This window comes from Hemiscyllium ocellatum, chromosome 26, assembly GCF_020745735.1.
Source record: "Hemiscyllium ocellatum isolate sHemOce1 chromosome 26, sHemOce1.pat.X.cur, whole genome shotgun sequence".
NCBI lineage: Eukaryota > Metazoa > Chordata > Chondrichthyes > Orectolobiformes > Hemiscylliidae > Hemiscyllium > Hemiscyllium ocellatum.
The window spans coordinates 52,453,129-52,459,218 of record NC_083426.1 but is presented as its reverse complement, the minus strand read 5'-3'; positions in this window follow the sequence as shown (position 1 = coordinate 52,459,218).

Sequence of the window (6,090 nt, the reverse complement as noted above, 5' to 3'; positions counted from 1 at the left end):
AGTGAGACATGATTTCCCACAACACACAGCCACGTTGACTATCCTTAATCAGTTCTTGCCTTTTCAATACATGGAAATCCTGTCCTTCACGATTTCCTCCTACAACTTGCTCACCACCAATATCGGGCTCACTGTTCTATAGTTCCCTTGCTTTTCCTTACCACCTTTTCTTAAATAGTGACACCAAATTTGCCAACCTCCGATCTTCTGGCACTTCTCCTGTGACTATCAATGATCCAAATATCTCAGCAAGGGGCCCAGCAATCACTTCCCATAAAGTTCTAGCTCAGGTCCTGGGGATTTATTCACATTGGTGCATTTTAAGACATCCAGCACTACCTCTGTAATATGGACATTTTTCAAGATGACACCATCCATTCCCCTGCATTCTATATCTTCCATGTCCTTTTCCACAGAAAACATGCAAAATACTAGTTTAGTATCTCCCAATCTCCTGTGGTTCTACACAGGTTGCCATGCTGATCTTTGAGGAGCCCTATTCTCTCCTCAGTTACAACTTTTGACCTTGACATTTACAAAATCCTTTTTGAATTCTCCTTAACCCTATTTGACTAGATTCCCCACTGTGTGGAAACAGGCCTTTCGGCCCAACCAGTCCACACTGACCCCTCTGAGTAACCCACTCAGACCCATTTCCCTTTGACTAATGTACCTAGCACTATGGGCAACTTAGCATGGCCAATTCACCTGACCTGCACATCTGTGGATTGTGGGAGGAAACTGGAGCACCTGGAAGAAACCCACACAGACACTGGGAGAATGTGCAAACTCCACAAGGCAGTTGCCTGAGGCTGGAATCAAACCTGGGACCCTGGTGCTGTGAGGCAGCAGTGCTAACCACTGAGCCACTGTGCTGCCAAAGCTATCTTGTCTTTTTGCCCTCCTGATTTTGCTCTTGTGTACTCCCACTACTTGAGGACTCGCTCTATCTCTGCTGTCTTACCTGACCTGTTCCCTTTTTCTTAACCAAAAACCTCAATTTCTCTAGTCATTCAGCATTCCCTACCAGCCTTGCCTTTCACACTAACAGGAATAAATAGTCTCTGGTCACTCATTTCCTTTTGAAGGCTTCCCATCTTCCAGCTGTCCCTTATCTGTGAACATCTGCTCCAGTCTGTGTTTGGAAGTTCTTGACTATTACTGTCAAAATTGGCCTTCCTCCAATTTAGAACTTCAACCTTTAGATCTTTCTTTCAGTTTTTAAAATTCTAAAAGGAGTTTGACAAGATTTTGTGGATGTTCCTTTCAGGGGAATCAAAAGATAAAGACTAGCAGGAATATCTTTGGAACTGTGAATCTTTGACATCCTCAATTCTAGAAACCAGTGGAAACAAGATCATTGTCTACCTAAAAGTAGTGTAATTGTGTCCCAATTATGAAGTTGAGGGGTTCATGGGAACAAAGTGAAGTTTCAGGTCAGTCAAGAACGATCAATTTAGGCTTGAGGGATCAAATGGTCTATTCCTATTTCTTGTGCACCTATGTCAAGGTTGTTTGTAATTTCCCAGTGTATAAGCTGTAAATATATTGCTCAACTTTGTATTGTGCCAATACTTGAATGAGCCATAATCTTAGCAAGTTTTAAGATTTGTAGTTCATGTTGAGGTTCTGGATGTAGGTTTGCTCACTGAGCTGGAAGGTTCATTTCCAGATGTTTCTTCACCCTATTAGGTAACCTCTTCAGTGGGCCTCCAGACAAAGCACTGCTGATAATTCCTGCTTTTAATTTTTGTTTGGGTTTCTTTGGGTTGGTGATGTCATTTCCTGTTCTTTTTTTCTCTGGGATGGTAGATGGGGTCGAACTCTGTTTGTTGATAGAAGCATGGCATCCCAACCAGAACTATTAATTCTAGTGTCTGTTTGGCTTGTCCTAGGATGGATGTGTTGTCCCAGTCGAAGTGGCGTCCTTCCTTTATCTGTAAGAAAGATATTAGTGAGGCAAGGTCATGTCACTTTGTGGCTAGTTGGTGTTAATGTATCCTGGTGGCTAGTTTTCTGCCTCTTCAATATGGTGGTTGTTAAAGTCTTTGCATGGTATTTTGTAAACGACATTAGTTTTGCTTGTTGTTTGTGTCAGATCTTTCAAGTTCATTAGCTGTTCTTGTGAGATGGTGGGTTTGTGGGCTACCATGATGCCAAGGAGACACAAGTCTAACATTTATTTCAGAGATATTATAGGAGAGTGTGGTGAGGGTTTCTGGACATGTTTTTGTCTACTTGTTTAAGAAATTGGCAGACTGTTCATTGTTCTTTTTGAATATACTAAAGGTGAATTTCCTCTGCTATGTAGTTCCTCTGCAGTGTGTTGGCTTGGTGAAATGTTCTGATGCAGCTTCGTTTGTGGATGTTGGGATTCTGTAGTTCAATATTTGGTCTATATGTGGTATTTTCCTGTAGATGCTGGTTTGAAGTTCCCCATTGGCTGTTTGCTGTACTGACATCTCAGAATGGCACACAATAAGGAAGCACACCACCTTGGGACAACACACCCATCCTAGGACAAGCCAAAGAGACACGCTAATTCCTAGAAGTGTGACATTCTGACCAGAACACTCATCAAACACACATGGAGTTAGACCTCATCTACCACCCCTGAGGGAAAAAAACAGGAAATGGCATCACAGGAACTGACATCACTAACCCAAACATAGAAAGCAGGAATTATCAGCACTGCTTCTCCTAGAGGTCCACTAATGTTACCTAGTAGGGTGATGAACCATCTGGAAATAAACCTTCCCAGCTCTGTGGCTCTGGATGTAGGTTTGCTCACTCTAATTCCAGGTTAGCATAGGTCTTCCAATTGTATAGATTTGTGTAGGTTATAGTTATCTTCTGGATCTAATTGAGATTCTCAGCAAAATGTTCCTTAAGTTTACATTTTGGTCTCCAACTATGGTCATCTTCACATTGGTGAGACCAAACACAAACTTAGGGCCCAATGGATATGTTTCCGAAAGGCCAGCCTGACCACCTAGTCATTGCCTGTTCAATTCCCACTCCCACTCCCCCCTCTGACATGTCCATCCTCACCCACTTCCCCTGCCAGTGAATCAGACCACACATTGGAGGAACATCTTATCTTCTGGCTTGTCTGCCTACAGCCCAGAGGACTCAACATTCAGTTCTTCAAATAACCTTTCCAACAATCCCCTGATCACCCCTCCTTCTCGGCCACATTTCTTTCTCTTTCCCCCCCCCCCCCCCCCCCCCCCAAATTCCAGCCCTGTCACCTCCTTCCACTCCCAGCTAGATTTGCTCGTGCCCCCCACTGACCAACCAGGTTATACCCACCATCTGTTCTCCTATCCGCACTCTGTTCATCCCCTGTCTCTACTTACTACCACCACCACCCCCACCCCCATTTGAAGCTTCCTCTAACCCACCTCCATTCCTGAAGAAGGCTTTTATCTGATGCTGCCTGGTTTGCCGAGCTTTCAGCTTTTCCCTGTCTACTATGGATTCCAGCAGCTGCAGTCTTTGACCAATTCCAAGAGACACGACCAATTGTCAGTGTTACAGAATTGAAAGATTACTTACAAAATTACAACTACTCACTTTGAGATGTGGATAAATAGATGACTTTTGTTGCTTTTACTAACCCCCTGCTCCCAATAGCAATGCTCACACTGTCCAGAATGATGGCAGTTCAAATACCATGTCCATAAAAAATTACTAAGCAAGGACAAAAAAATGACCGTTATGATTGTCTATGTTGTAAAAAATCTCACAATGATTGTGCTCTTTAGAGGTACAGACTGGATTAAGGATAGGAGCCACAGGGAATTACTACACAAATTACACAGGAGTCTGCTATGCAGTAACTTCTAATAGTGGATACTGATGGCAGTAATAGCAAACTTACGAAATGCAAGTCTCGCTTGTGAGGTATATACCTTAACATTTAATCTACTGAAAGATCGATATGGGCCATCAAGCTGAAGTTACAACTTGGCTTGTGAAGCAGGGCTAAGCCAACATACTGGATTAGTTATAAATATATTCCCCACTAGTTTGGAAGGATATGACAAAGTAAACATTAGGATGTTCCCAATGAGCAGGAAGTCAGAATCTAGGGCTCTCTGATATGGAATGTCATTTAGCACTGACATGAAAACTTTTTTTTTCTTCCTCCAAAGAGTGGGAAGCTTATGCAATTCTTGACTACAAAGCTGTAAAAGCCAAATGTTGGATCTTTCATGGAGTTCAATAGATCAGGTTCTAGGCCTAATGCCTATTCCTGCTGTTTCCACCTCTTTCCCAATTGAGTAGTCATTTCTTCTGCTAATCATTGCTATGCAATCGCTGTGAATGGATTTGTCATCCAACCACTTTAGTATTTGGGTTCAAGTTTCATTACATTAGATTCCCTATACTGTGGAAACAGGCCCTTCACCCTAACAAGTCCACATTTCTCTCCAGAACAAAAAGGCTGAAGAGTGACCCTCCAAAGAGTAACCCACCCTCCTGACTAATGTACTGAACACTGTGGACAGTCTAGCATAGCCAATTCACCTAATCTGCACATCTTTGGAATGTGGGAGGAAACCTGGGCAGACACTGGGAGAATGTGCAAACTCCAAACAGTCACCCAAGGCTGGAATTGAATCTGGGACCCTGCTGCTATGAGGCAGCAGTGATAACCACTGAGCCACTGTGCTGCCCCAAAAGTGGCTGCCTGAGTGGGGACTCGAACCCAGGACCCTCTGGTTAAGAGCCTAATGCTCGGACAGCTCAAAAGCTTACTTTGAGATGAGTCATTAAACCAAGGAGCAGCCTACCCTTTGCTTGAGACTAGCACAAAATTCAATAATGACCATGAAGCTGTCATTGGCATGTGATCCACTGCCTGTAACACAAAGTTAACTAGTCTCCTTTCCCCCACCCTTAATATTTACACCTAGGAAGGTGGGTGGGAGATATGCGTGCATGCACCTGCACACACACACACACACGCTTACTTCATGCAAGGAAACCATTAAGGGATGGCTTTAAATCCCTCACTTTACCAGGTTCTGACTGCGTAAGAAACCAAACTCTCTCTCCTAGTCCAGCACCGTGATGTTTTACATTTATTCTGGCGTAGCCACATAAAAGCTCTCCCTTAATCTCAAAGCTATACTGCTGGGTTTTTTTTAAAAACCTATTTGCTAAGCCATCTTGTTTCAGGAGTCCAAATGGAAACAAGTTGTCTGCTTAGAAATGGGTTAGATTAGTATCTAAATTCCTGATGTGAAAGTGTAGTGAAAAAGACAAAGTTACTATGCTGCCATGTTCTTTGAGTAAATGTTGCATTTAAATGAATAAAACACATTTTCTTTTGTGTGAAATTGTAAATAATAGGTCATCACCTCCAGAGGGAAAACCAACTAGTATTACTAGTGGATTAATAGGCTAGAGCCTCAATAGGCTGGGACACAGGCTTAAACTCTGCCAGGGCAACTGTTGCAATTTGAATTTTTTAAAAATCTGGACTTCAGAGCCTAATAATCACCATGAAACCACTTGATTGTTACGGGCAAAAGCCTACCTACACTGGCCCATCCTGGTGGTTACCTCTTCATTGGCCTCTGGCAGTAAATGGTAAATAATGCTGGCCTAGCTAGCAAAAACTCACATCTGGTGCATAAATTTAAAAAGTTGTGAACAATAGTTTTGTCACTTCGTAATTTTCCAATTGAAGCAACACTAAGTTGAGTACAGAGCTGTATAATCCTCATCCTTCAGCAGCACAGCTCCTTATACAAGCCTTTGCTGATTATATTGTGCAAATAACAAGGGCTCCTTTTGACTAAATAGTCCTCTGGGGTTAAGTGACATATGAAACCAAAGGCAAACTTGCAGGATACCTGTAATGAAGATAGAACAAAATTGCAGCCAACAATCACAACTAGTTTCTTAAAAAGCTGGAATTAAACATTTGATTTATCTCTAACCTCTTGGTGCTTAGTGATTTTTATCAAAAGCTAAGACAAAAATCCACTTACAAACTTCCCAATTTCTAGAATTTGAGATGAAACTGCATTCTTGTCCACGCTAATCTTTATTCAACACAACAGATGTATTTCAGGA